The sequence below is a fragment of the Crocuta crocuta genome, unplaced genomic scaffold (assembly GCF_008692635.1).
Source record: "Crocuta crocuta isolate KB4526 unplaced genomic scaffold, BGI_CrCroc_1.0 scaffold1070, whole genome shotgun sequence".
Taxonomy (NCBI): Eukaryota; Metazoa; Chordata; class Mammalia; order Carnivora; family Hyaenidae; genus Crocuta; species Crocuta crocuta.
The window spans coordinates 88,842-103,225 of NW_027531291.1; the positions used below are offsets into that span (position 1 = coordinate 88,842).

Sequence of the window (14,384 nt, forward strand, 5' to 3'; positions counted from 1 at the left end):
ACACCCTACGAAAACTGTTAACATTACCGTTAACATCCAGACTACAGTTTTTAGTCTTTTCTATGAATATGCAGCTGTGTGTGTCTATAGCATAGTTAACGGCATAAACATATTACAGCATAAGCATTTCCCTGATCATTAAGTATTAATCGGTTAAAGACTATGCATAATGTAATGTCGATGCGTAGGGCCAAACTGTTGGTTGAACCAATTCACACACCCAGCCACCACTTTCAAGAGGGGTCTCTTCCCTGAGGCCTATTAGCAACGTACAACCGTGGCCTCTTGCACAGTTCCTGTAGAGCAAATCTTTACCCTGCGGCGGGAACTCCGATTGCAGAAAACTCCCTTCTTCCGGCAGGATGCGCCGTCGCCTTCCGCCGGGGTTGGGCCGCCACGGAGGCCCCACGTGATCCGGCGGTCTCTGCGCCGGAGGGCGGGCTTGCGGAGAGGTGCCTTACGCACGCTGCGGCATGACGTCGTACGTAGGGGCTGGCTAGCCGCCATCTTGCTTCTTTTTCTCGCTCGCTCTCTACCTCTCGGGAAGCGGCGAAAGTGCTTTGGCGGTTTGTCCATCCACAGCTTCGGCCTTCCCAGTCGGGTGGTCCTCGCAGCCGCCCCCTCCCCCTCGCCTTCCCTTCCCCATCCCTCGATCAGAGCTCGGCGGAGACTCTCGAAGTGCGCAGACACTCCGCTTGACACTCGCCCTGGCCGGTAAGGAAAGCGAGGGCGTAGGAGCGGTGATCAAAGCGGGCCCCATCGGGGTAGGCTGGCGGGGGGCTGCCTGCGGGGTGGGAGCGCACCGAGGCCCCGGCGGGCAGGGACTGGGGAGCCGCTGGGAGACGGCCTTGGGTCCGGCCATCCCCCTCTTTTTGGCTCCCATCACGTCTGTGTCTGGGGGAAGTCTTGGCCTCCCGGTCGGGGAGCGGGAAACCGGAGTCAGACCCGCCCCATGTGGTCTGCAGCGGGAGTTCCGGAGCCGTCGGTCTCTCCCACCCAGTCCCAGCTCAGGCCCCGCGGGGGGATCCCTCGGGTCGCCGGCTGAAATGGAAGGGGGTTCTCTCCTTGGGATAGGTGTTTTTATCTAATGTGGGCGATGAGTCCCCCAAACAACTCGAGGGCTCATCTGGGGCCCTTACTGCCTACTTCTTTTCCGTGTGTAGTGATGGTGGAATTTGCAGCGAGCAGTGTGTGTGTGAGAGGCACTGGATTCAAGACCAGGCTCGGTGGAGACTCTTGGGGGGAACCTAGACCAGCCCTACTTCCGCTAGGGACATGCTACCCCAACTCCCGAGGAAGATTTGGTAGTCATTTCGTACCCTAGGCCTCGCCATCCCCTAACCTGCGTAGCGACTCCCACACTGCAGCGCTCTCTTTGCGATAGCGTTAATATTATTGGTGTTACGGTAAAGGCCCCACTTTAGGACTTGAAGAAAAGGGCATTGGGACCAATGGGAACGCTGCTAAATTGCCCCTTTGCCCGAGAGGAATGCGTCTGGTTCCTTTAAAGGGATGCATATTTGTTTTGAGATTTGTTTGAGATTTCCCACACGCCTGACGTTTGCAGGCTCCTAAAGCCACCCGGATTTCTGCACCGGCTGATCTTCAGCCGAAGTTCATAGATGCATACCCCGCTAGGGTACTTGGAATTGTGCGGTAGGCGGCTGTGCTGGAGGGTTTTCTTTTGGAATGCACCAGAAGGATCAGGATTCTTGATTAAGTGCTTGATAGCTTCCTCCTGCAGATAAAAACAGTAGCGGGATACTTAAGTGCCCACCAAGCCTAACTCTAGCATTTGTTAAAAAGTAGATTTAACCTCCTCTGTTGGTGATTAAGATGCCACTCTGGAGCCATTTTTAGGTGTGTGTTACAGATGGACTGCAGCATCGTTTCTGGCCCACCTCAAATGCATTGATCCCCTAACAAAAAATTAGGAATAGACTGAATTTGAACTTTCTCTTTGGCATGTAGTCCAATCGTAATTTTATTTTCTGCAAAACGCTTGTCAGAATGCAGGCTTTTTACTTTTCTATTTTGGTTTGGTGAGCTTATGTGTGTGGCTGTTTTCCTTCTACCATCAGTTGACCTTTTACTGTGTACTGAGCATAGAAATGAGCTCTTTGCATACAGTATCTTTCCTAATCTTACAGCCAGTGCTCAAGGGAGGTGGTGTTCTTATCACCCCCATTTTACAGATGAGGAAATAAAATCAGAGATACTAACATGACCAAGGTCACACAGCAGTTAATGGTGGTGCAGTAGAGATCTAGACCCGGACTGCCTAAATCTAAAGGGCATGCAAGTAGACCGTTAAACTGCCTCTCTATTCCTTGTCCTTTTAGGAACTGTGGTAATTGAAGATGTAGCATTGCTAACCTAGTTTTTTCTTTCACTTGATTTCAGTATAGAAACATTGTTGCATATAATGCTGAAAGTGTTGCAATGTGGAAAAAAGAGTTGTAACTACTTTGGGGATGGGATATAAGGTAATTATTCTTCCCTTTTCTAATAAAGGCCAGTTGGTTAAAACCCTTGACTATACATTATCACATAATTTTAAAATTTTGAGATCTGGCCTGTACTGTTGATAGAATATTTCCTCATCTGTAAAATGGAGGTGGTGATGATAATAGTACTTCCCTCCGGGGTTTGCTGTAGGATTAACAAAGATCATGTGTGTAAAGGACTTGTTACTGTGCTCAGGACATAATAGAAGGCCAAGTAATAGTGGATTAGCAGAATATTGGTATAAGCAGTAAGTAATCTGTATATTTTTAGAATGAGGTATCTATTCTTTGGGAATTTAAATAGTTTTTCCTTCTTTTTACACTTACTAGTTTTTTGTTCTTAAAGATTTCTTCATGCTCTACAGTCAGTAACCCTGGGTTTAGTATGTTGAGCACAGCTGAAAATACAGGAGTTCTGGCTCATTCCCGCCCCTACCCTTATGCCACCCCACCACCTTTACTGGTAAAATGTCTTTGAAGATTATATTATGTACATCCCTCTCTCCAAGTGGTTTCCTCTTGCCACCCCCTCCCGCTTAAGTTTGTAAGCCAGTTGAGTAATTTCTGTTTCAGGTGCTGTTTATGCCATATTTATGTAAGACAAGGATTGATTATTGATAAATGTTACACACATTGATACAGAATCCTATTCTTACAGTGAAGGAGATCCCAGAAGTTGTGTCTCACTGAGTTATGACTAATATACTTTCAGTAAAGAGAGATTTATCAGCTTATGAATAGGGTAACACAATGATAGTTTATCTCCATCTATGTTAACTGTTGCTTAGAAGCTTGAGAATTAATGTGAGTTTTCTGAGTCATAACATTTTAAATTTCTCAATAAAGCCTTTGTTGCGTCAGTCAGAACATGTTTGTGGGTAAAAATATTCTCAAGAGAGGGTAACTTCAGTATATTTTCTGTAGTGTGTTTTTTTCCCAGTCCCCGGAAAGGTTCAATATAAACTGATCTTTTCACCAGTTAACATTTGTCGTGGTTTTGCTCTAGACTAACAGATTACCAGTCATGTTTTAGGGCCTGTGTGTGTATATGTTTGCTGGCAAATCAGATCAAATAAAGGCTATTACAACAGTTGTTAGTTGGCAGACAAAAACTTTTATATGGTTAGTATATGTAGTCTGAACACCAGATAGCAATACAGTTATTACTGTCAATGTGATGTGATGTTCTCACTCCTCGGTGCTCTGCATTAAAGGAGGATGGGATTTACTCAGCATTTGTGGAGCACATCAAGTAAAAAAAACACTTGGGGTATTTACGTAGCATATTATGTAGTAATTTTCTTTTTCAGGTAGGAAAAGAAATATTCTGTGTTCCAATATCTGTTTTCCTTTACTTTGTATCTTCAACACTTTGTACAGTGGTTGGCATGTACCTAGAATTTATTAGTGAGTGAATGAGATTAGGAAATAGAAGAATAGACCCACAACTAAGATTCAACTGACAGATATCTTAGTAGAGCAAAATAATACTGTCATTCCCTCCCACCCACCTCCCCATTAAAATAGTATGAGATGCTTTCAAATATTTATGTTTATATACCATGTGTTATGAGATTTGTTTGCATCAGATTTTCCTTTCTAAAATTTAGATTTATTCAACAAACATTAAAGATTCTTTTTGTAAGGCATAGTGAGTCAGAGGAATATGGCTTTTGGTTCCTACTGCCAAGATGTTCACAGTTTTAAGGATTAATGTTAAAAGTTGACATGTGATCTTTGGATTTACACCAGAAAATAAAAATAAAGACATACAAGCAGATAGGGGAAATTTGGGGGCAGAAAATCCGTATATGAACATTGTAATACAGATCAAGTGCCTCGTTGATTACAAGTAAAGGCATGATGGCCAAGAGAGATCAAGAATAATTGCAGTTATTGATATTGAGTACTTTCTGTGCCAGGTGCCGGGCTAAGATAATTTTGTAGATTATCTTTTTCAATCTGTACAGTAAGCCTAGAGGGTAGATTATTTTGTCCCTGTTACACTAGTAAACTGGGGCTTAAGTAATTTGTTCAAAGTTATTTAACTAGTAAACGGGATTCGAATTATTGACCCAGAGCCTAACTGCGAAACTTCCATACGACATGGATTTTCCAGTGGCAAGTATTTCCCAACCTTAAGACGTTTATGACTTTTAAAATCTTCAAACTGTTTTAATATTTTCTTTAATTCAGCTTACTATATTTTAAATAAGTGAATTTATTTTTTTAAGTTGACTTATTTTGAGAGTAAAAGAGAGAGTGAGCAGGGGAGGGGCTGAGAGAGGGGAGACAGGATCCCTAGGGGGCTCTGTGCTAACAGCAGAGAGCCCAGTGCGGGCTGAAACACACAAGCTGAGATCATTACCTGAGCTGAAATTGGACGTACATCCAACTGAGCCACTCAGGCACCCCTACATAAGTGAATTTAAAAGGAGAATATACATGATTACTTGGTGTTGCTTTTTTTCCTTCAACATGTTTCAAAATAAACATTTTTAATGTTTTTTTTGTTTTTTTAATGTTTTTTGTTTTGTTTTTAATGTTTTTTATTATTATAAAAATAATGTTTATTTTTATTTACTTCTAATGTTTGTTTATTTTGAGAGCGAGAACAAGTGGGGAGGAGGGCAGGGGTGGAGAGAGAACCCCAAGCAGGCCCTATGTTCAGCACAGAGTCCGGTTCGGGGGTCAATCTCATGAACTGTGAGATCATGACCTGAGCTGAAATCGAGAGTCATGTTTAACTGACTGAGCCACTGGGTGCCCCAAAATAAACATAATTTTAAATATTCCTCCATGGACCACTTAAAGTCATTTAATAAGCCATTAGTAGTCTTGTATTCCACTCTTTAGGACATAAGTGCTGTAAGAAATGAATGCTGAGGGCACCTGCCTGGCTCAGTTGGTAGAGTTTGCAGTTCTTGATCTCAGGGTTGTGAGTTTGACACCCATGTTGGGTGTAGAGATTACTTAAAAATAAAATCTTGAGGGGCGCCCGGGTGGCTTAGTCGGTTGAGCGCCCGACTTTCGCTCAGGTCATGATCTCGCGGTTCGTGGGTTCGAGCCCCTCGTCGGGCTCTGTGCTGACTGCCAGCTCGGAGCCTGGAGCCTGTTTCAGAGTCTGTATCTCCCTCTCTTTCTGACCCTCCCCTGCTCATGCTGTCTCTCTCTCTCTCCTAGAAATAAATAAAACATTTAAAAAAAAAATAAAGTAAAATCTTGAGGGGTGCCTGGGTGGCTTAGTCGGTTAAGCGTCTGACTTTTGCTTGGGTCATGATCTCGCAGTTCGTGGGTTCGAGCCCCGCGTCGGGCTCTGTGCTGACTGCCAGCTCGGAGCCTGGAGCCTATTTCAGAGTCTGTGTCTCCCTCTCTCTCTGACCCTCTCCTGCTCACGCTGTCTCTCTCTCTCCTAGAAATAAATAAAAATATTTAAAAAAATAAAAATAAAATCTTAAAAAAAAAGAATGCTGGGTAGATTCAGGCAACANTGCTTGGGTCATGATCTCGCAGTTCGTGGGTTCGAGCCCCGCGTCGGGCTCTGTGCTGACTGCCAGCTCGGAGCCTGGAGCCTATTTCAGAGTCTGTGTCTCCCTCTCTCTCTGACCCTCTCCTGCTCACGCTGTCTCTCTCTCTCCTAGAAATAAATAAAAATATTTAAAAAAATAAAAATAAAATCTTAAAAAAAAAGAATGCTGGGTAGATTCAGGCAACAGTTAGAATTAATGGGGGTGGGAAGTGATGAAAGTCTAGAATGGAATAAATTCAGCTCAGGGAATGGCAGCATTACAGAAGAAGAGATCTAAATTAGAGCCTTAACTACGCACTTGGGGCAACCATTTCTGTGATAAACTGCAAAGTGGAGGTATTTGCTTAGATAGAAATGTAGCAAGATATCTAAGACAATCTGGGAAGAGAAGGGAAGCAAGAATAAGTGAGGAGGTCACCACAGAAATCAGGGTGGAAGAGAATAATCTAAAAAATGGGATTATTATAGCCAAATGGAGCAGAGTTCAGAAGAATATGAGAAGTGGCCTTTGGATTTGGCTGACAGATCTTCGGTGACCCTAAAAGAATTTAGATCAAGTAAAGAGGGTGAAAGGTGCTTTCACCCTGCTTAACCAGCAGGGAGGGATAAGTAGTGAGACTTCTTGATGTTTAGGTGACTTGAATACTCAATATGAGCTCTGTACTGTGAGTTAAAAAACTTAGTGTTAGTCCTTTTGTCACCTAGGGTTTGTTCTTTTCTGTTAACTTTAGGGGCAAGTGACAGGGCTTCTTTAAATTTTAGGTACAGGTATTCCCTGCTTTTTGGAAGTTTGTGCTATCTCACTTTGCTTCTATGAAAGACATATACAAGTACCTGCTTTTGCTAACTAAAATAATTCTTAAATTTTTAAAAAATGTTTATTTACTTTTGAGAGAGACAGAGCATGAATGGGGGAGGGGCAGAGAGAGAGAGGGAGAGACAGAATCAGAAGCAGGCTCCAGACTCTGAGCTGTCAGCACAGAACCTGACACAAGGCTCAAACTCATGAGCGGTGAGATCATAACCTGAGCTGAGGCTGGACGCTTAACCGACTGAGCCACCCAGACACCTTGAAAGAATTCTGAAAAGGATTTTCACTTTTACAAAAAGCAAAAAGTGACAGTAGCCATTTAGAGGCAGGTGAGAGTGGTGCCGCCAGGCCCCTTCTTTGGGAACTACACTCAGCATCTAGAAGACATCATGGCTTTGAACTGTGTTTATGAGCATCTGTGCTTTACCTTGATTTTTTTGTGAATTTGTTAGCAGGTGTGTCCTAAGGTACCAGAAAAGCCTAAGAGGTTATTTGTTGGGTCTGGGAATGGTACAAAATTTTTCCATATGAGTTAATGGCAATTGTTTCTTTGCTGGAGCCATTTCAGCTTACAAAAGGTTTCAGAGGGAATACTTTGCTTTCTGATAGCAGGGGAAACCTGTATATTCATCTGTGAAATAAAATATCCATTTTGCCTATTTCAGAGGATTGTTGCAAAGATCACATTAAATGTATTTCCATGTGTCTTTTGAATTTAATATTCTTTCATATTACACAGGGATTCACCATACTTAAACAAAAAAAGAGAACTGTGAAAAACAGAAAGTTAAAAAAGGTAAAGGGAGGATAGGTTCCCTATGATGTTGGAAGATCCTCTCCAAAACAAATCTTGAGTTTGTGAAGTAAGAGATGGGTGCATATGTAGTTGGAGAATGGGTGGCTAGAGAAGTTAATAATTGATTTTCCTTCTTCCCTCTTTCCTAGTGAATGATCTAAAAGTGGAGGGCTGTTTTATGTGGTTGTGCTGTTTGTGCTCTGCACAAATGTGCTGTGCTGAAGGAGGCAAGAAGGACTGAAATCTGCTGCTTGCTCTGCTGGTAGAGTCCTGTGCTCTGGCTAGGCCTCTCAGGGGTAATTGTGCTTTCACTTCTCCCCTCTTTCCCAGTGTATCACCACCTCACCCAGAGGAGTACCTGCTTCTACCCAAAAGCGTATGTTTTTCTATTTGCACAAAGGCCCTGTGGAGGCCAGTGGATGCTATGAAAGGGTCCTAGGGAGGTATATTCAAGGAAACATTTAGAACAAAACGAATAACAGTCAGGAGACTGGAGAAATGATCACCAAGGAACATAAAGCTTAGACCTTCTTAAGATGGGTTAAGTAGTTGGGCAAATACTCATCTATTTTATCCAATGTATTCTAAAGATGTAGCATATTAAATATTTCCAGCAACTGGGAAACAGACTATATGTGTAGATTTTAACTGAAGAAGTACAATGTGGGAGGTATAAAATTAACTTCTGAAGGCTAGGAAAATGGAACAGAAATTTAAGAAAAATTAATGTCTGTTTATTAATATATTTTGAGAAAGTGAGAGAGAGAGCGAGCTTGTGCGAGCATGAGTAGGGGAAGGGCAGAGAGAGAGAAAGAGAGAGACAGAATCCAAAGAAGGCTCCAGGCTCTGAGCTTATAGCACAGAGCTTGACATGGGGCTTGAACTCACAAACTGTGAAATCATGGCCTGAGCAGAAGTCGGACGCTTAACCGACTGAGACACCCAGGTGCCCAGAGAAATTTTATTTTTAAAGGAAAGTGGTGTTATTGAAACGAGGCTTAATGACAGACTGGAGGTTGGTTATATTGCAGTATGAGTTTTTGAAATTCAGATAAAAATTGGGTCTTTGTACAATTCTGTGAGTTCTAATATGGGTGGAGCCATATAGCTTGCATCAGAATTAATATGCAGAATGTAGAAAGATGAAATATCTCCCAACTGTAGAACCAGGCAGTCTTTGGACATAGCGGAAGCAGAGAAAGTATCTCTCTCTCCTACTGAAGAAAGAACTGTTGAGAAGGGATTAAAAAGTTAGGAATAGGTGCTCCTAGCTGCCTCAGTTGGAAGAGCATGTGACTCTTGATAACATGAGGCTGTGAATTGGAGCCCCACAATGGGTGTAGAGATTTAAAAGAAAGGAAGAGATGAAGGAAGGAAGGAAGGGAAGAAGAGAGAGAAAAAGAGGAACAAGAAAGTCCTTAATAGCCTACATGTGCTGATTGCTTGGTTTCCTGACCAGAAATTTTTTTTATTGTATAGTTATATTTATGACACATTGGAAACATGCAAAGAATGAAAGTTAGGGGGCGCCTGGGTGGCTTAGTCGGTTAAGCGTCCGACTTTCGCTTAGGTCATGATCTCGCGGTTCGTGGGTTCGAGCCCCGCGTCGGGCTCTGTGCTGACTGCCAGCTCAGAGCCTGGAGCCTGTTTCAGTCTGTGACTCCCTCTATCTCTGACCCTCCCCTGCTCACGCTGTCTCTCTCTCTCTCTCTCCTAGAAATAAATAGAACATTAAAAAAAAAAAATTAAAAAAAAAAAAAAAAGAATGAAAGTTAGGAAGTAGGAAAAAGAGAGATGGGTAGGCTTACATGTCTCAAGATATATGTTTTAATGGTAGAAGAATAGAGCCAGTGCTTGGCAGGGAGGGATGTTAACAGTTCTCTACACTTAACAAATTAAACTTGAAATTTCAACCCTTATGGCAGCCATTTAGTTGAAGTTTAGGATAGTTCATGATGTCAAATGAACATCTTGAAGAGAATGCTTCTCTTTCTCCTGTAACATCCAACATGCTTGCTTGCAAAAAAGTTAATTAGGAAACTCTTATGCTTTGGTTTTTTACTAGTAATGTGTAAGTTTTGAAAACATTGTTACCTATTTATTAAGCTTTTATTAAGTGCCAGACACCATTTTAAGAGCTTTATACACACTTTGTTAATTAAATCTCACAATAGACTATAGAGGATATAATCCACAGACAAGGACATAAAATTCAGAATTATATTTAATGGCTAGGGAAATGCTTGTGCAATAATATGTGTATGCCACAATTATGCTATAAAAACATCTAGCTACCAAATGTTAGAGCTGGGATTTAAACCAAATCAGTTTTGGGGCACCTGGGTGGCTCAGTAGGTTGAGCATCCGACGTTGGCTCAGGTCATGATCTCATGGGTCGTGAGTTCGAGCCTTGCGTCGGACTCTGGGCTGACAGCTAGCTCAGAGCCTGGAGCCTGCTTCAAATCTGTGTCTCCCTTTCTCTCTGACCCTCCCCTGCTCACACGCTGTCTCTCAATCTCCGAAATAAACACATTAAAAAAATAAACTGAATCAGTTTTATTTTTTAACCAAAGCAGTTTTAAGAGAAGTAGTTGTGTGATATGAGCAGTTTAAAAATATTATAAGTTGTCAAGAATAGTGATCTGGGACTCACATCATTGAGAAAATGGTAGATGCGCAGATTTATTACTTTGCTAGAACAATAATTTATGGTATAGAAGATTTGATAACTACATATCTTTTCTGATTCTTAGGGTTTTCTGCCCTAGAAACTTAATTCACATGTTTCAGTTTCTAAAAACAGCCTGAGCCCTTCTACCATTCTGATTAGAACTCCCAACAGATTTATTTATATTACACTTTGTTTTTAAAAATGACAATTTTTAATGCTTTTGCTGTATGCTATTTGTAGTAGAGGCACTCAACATATGGTAGTATTCTTAGCATTTCTATTTTAGCAGCAAATGTGATCTTAAAAATATTTGCTGTCTCTCTCACTTTAGGATTACTAAGTGATTATAACAATTGGATGTGGAAATGAACTTAGAGGTTGATCAGTTTATCCTCTTACCCAGAGCAAGACCTTTCCATTTTAAATGGAAAATTTAGTGTAAAATTTTATAGACAGAATGTGTTTTCTGGAGTTAATATATTTCCCTGTCTTTGTCAGCTCCAGCTGCCATGAGAAAATACCATGGTGAGGTCTCCCTTCCTGACCTGCACACAGCTGCTTTCCAGCCCAGCATCTTCCTGTGGCTGGGAGAGTGCCGTGCTGTCTCCTCCTGGAAGAGCTTAATTCTGTTATGAGGCCCCACCCTCATCACCTCAGCTAAACCTGATTATCTCCCCCAGACCCCATCTCCAGATAACATCTGTCAAGTTGGGAGTTAGGGCTTCAGTGTAAGAATTTTGAGAAGGGACACAATTCTGTACAGTGTTCCCTCTTTATTTACAATCTTTAGTGCATTGATTCTTAGACATTTTAGATATCATTAGACTTCAAAATGACATTTTTACAACAGATGGAATACTTTTGTTGATAGAGTTATTACTGTATTCTGTTACTAATTTTTATTCTTGATATTTTATTCTGTACTGTAATGGAGTAAGTTTGAAAATAAAAGCTTGAAACTTTAGAATCTCTTAGCCTAAAGTAACATTTATTATTACATTTTAGAGGTTTGATGTTTATCTCTTTTATAATGAAAAATTGGATTCTGATTTTCATATGGTGAGGTTATCTTGGGCATTGGCTTTGGCATCAAGCCTGGATTTAATCTTGGCTCTCTCTCCCCCCCAGCTATGAGTTTTGGGTATTTTTACTTGTGTAAAGTTGTTTTTTCATTGGTAAATTTTCGTGACTTGAGCTCTGAGCTCTTATTCCCAATCTGGTGTTTTTACATCTCTAGAGCTCAGTTTTTTTTAAAGGTTTCAAGAGAAATTACTACATTAGAACATCTAGAACTTACATCCCTCTTCATGTTAGAAATGGAAGGTGTAAATGTGAAAGATTATTCAGGGTTTTTAAAAAATGTTTATTCTTTTTGAGAGGGAGACTGATAGAGGATTGGGGGGAGGGTAGAGAGAGAGGGAGGAATCAGAAGCAGGCTCTAAGCTCCAAGCTGTTGTTGGCATAGAGCTCATCTTGGGGCTTGAATTCACGAACCTTGAGATCATGACCTGAGCTGGAGTCGGATGCTTAACCACCTGAGCCACCTAGGGTGCCCTGATTACTCAGGGTTTTAAATCTGTAGGTCAGGGAAAGTGGTTATGGAGAAGAACGTGTTTGTGACAGCAGATGAGCTTTTTTTGTTTGCCCTTTTTCTTTTGGAATAATCTTTAATCTTACAGAAAATTTGTAAAAACAGTATGAAAAATTCCTGTATTCCTTCATTTCTGTTCCCTGATTATTTGCTGTTCCAAATCCTGTCATCACCTGAAACCTTAAATTCAAATCACAGGCTCTAATGCTTTCAGTTTATCACTCAGGTAGTACATTTTCTCCTTGTTTTTTATTAAATGAACAATGCAATCCATTGTAAGCTTGATTCAGTAAGCATTTAATAATTACTATTTGGGGGGCTTTTATCAATCATTAAAATTGGCAATTCCTTCTACTGTCCTACTTATCCTCTTCCACCTTCTCCTACTTCTCTCTCTGGCTTAGTCTTCCGTGAAATGTAACTCTATTTTCCTGGCAGTGTCTTCCTTTCACTTGCTTTTCTTCACACGTGTCTGGTACTGCTCTGGTTCCTTTTCCTTCCAGCTGTTTGTTGTGTGCTTTCCTTTACGCCCCACTCCTGCAGGTGCTGCTGGACATTAATGAGAGCCTTCAAACTGCCCAGCCTTGGGAAGACTAGTCTAGATCCCCAGTTGGCTGCTTCTTCTGGGGTGTCATCACTGATTGTCAGTGCCTCGTTTGCTTAATTGTCGGTCTTTCTTCCCAGTTCTTTTCCAACCCTCCTACATTTCATGTTATCTCCATTCAGTTGATGAATGCCTTTTTCATTTGTTCCTAGTAGTGCCTAATAATATAGTAGGTGTGGGTAAATATTTGTATCAGTGAACAGAGGAATCAAACATTTTGAGATGTAGTTCTGTCAAGAAGCTTAAGACATTTGTTCTACAAATAAAAGTGTGTGTGTACAGATTGTACTTTGTTTTGTAATCTTTAATCTCTGCACCCAATGTGGTGACCAAACTTAGAAGCCCAAGATCAAGAGTTGCCATGCTCTGCCAGGTGAGCCAGCTGGGCTCCGCCTAAAGATTGTAGTTTGAAGGGAAGATTTGGTGAATCTCCTTACCAAGGCAGCAAACAATAGACGAGATGGCCAAGGGGGAAAGCACATAGAGCTGCTAAAGAGAGGTGGCAAAAGCTTATTAACATTTATGTAGGGAAATAGGAAAAAGAGACAGAGCTGTCAGTCATAGAAACCAAAAAAAATGCTTTACACAGAATCTGTTTACTTTTTATATTTGTATATGATACTTGACTATTTCTTATTACTTAGTAGAGACTATTTTTTATTTTTTTATGTTTTATTTATTTCTGAGAGACAGCATGAACGGGGGGGAGGGGCAGAGAGGGGGAGACACAGAATCTGAAACAGGCTCGAGGCTCTGAGCTGTCGGCACAGAGCCCGACACGAGGCTCAAACCCACGAACCGTGAGATCATGACCTGAGCTGAAGTCGGATGCTTAACTGACTCAGCCACCCAGGCACCCCAGATTCTTTGTTTTTTAAATAAAACACATGGTGTGTATATAGTATGCTTACTTGGAAGTGGCTACAGATTCTTTTTAATGTTGACTGTTTAAATCAGTGGGACATGGTACTTCATTTTCCAGAGGAACTAAATTCTCACCATAAGATTAATGAAGAAACAGAGGTAGACAGAGCTTGGATACTTAGAAGCGGTGGCCAGAAAGGTGCCTTAATTTAATTGAATTTAGCAAATTGGAAATTTGTGATGGTATGGGTTTTTACAGATATGCTTGATTTTTTAAATCATTATTTTGAGATGGGGGGCAGGGCAGAGAGAGAAGGGGATGGAAGATCTGAAGCAGGCTCTGTGCTGACAGAAGAGAACATGGTGCAGGGCTCAAACTCACGAACCACCAGATCATGACCTAGGCCGAAGTTGGACCCTTAACCAACTTAGCCACGCAGGCGTGACTCAAATATGCTATATTTTAAATATCACTAAAAATAATGTTTTCGTATTGAATACTTCTAAATCCTTTTGTAATGGTGAGTAACCTTAGAATCTTACAATTTTTGAGACTGAAGGAATTTTAGAGATCATAGCTTATCTTGCCTTGATGTTGGAAACCCTTCACAGATTTTTTTCAATAATTTTCAACCTATGATGCTTATTCTTCATAAAAACCATCTTTTTGTTACCAGTATTGTCATTCTTTCATTTTGAAAGGTTGATGTTTATCTTGTGATAAACTTCTGCCTTCCAAATTTCCCTTAGATCTTTTAGAAACAATCTGTTTGCTTTTATTATATACATAATTTGTAGGCTCCACGCTCAGCATGAGGCTTGAACTCATCACCCCAAGATCAAGGTGCATGGGTGGTGCAGTCAGTTGAGTGCCTTTCTCAGCTCTTAGGTCATGATCTTAGGATGGTGGGATCCAGCCCTGAGTTCCTGCGTAACGCTCATGCTGTGTGTGGAGACTTCTTGGGATTCTCTTCTCCTCTCTCTCTCTCTCTCTCTCTCTCTCCCCCCTCC

General features: G+C 41.3%; 1 protein-coding gene across 13 annotated transcripts in view; it reads left to right on the plus strand.

The window, feature by feature from the left end:
- Positions 1-515: 515 nt before the first annotated feature.
- The window catches only part of PRRC2C (proline rich coiled-coil 2C), a 95,848-nt gene continuing 81,979 nt past the window's right edge, over positions 516-14,384 (plus strand). For 5 of the 13 annotated variants that reach the window (XM_077771497.1, XM_077771500.1, XM_077771501.1 and 2 more), the window contains exon 1: positions 518-714. The gene's annotated coding sequence lies outside the window, so the exon portion shown is untranslated. Of the gene's footprint in view, positions 715-14,384 lie in introns of all 13 variants that reach the window. The other 8 variants (XM_077771504.1, XM_077771498.1, XM_077771505.1 and 5 more) reach the window with 3 other exon arrangements.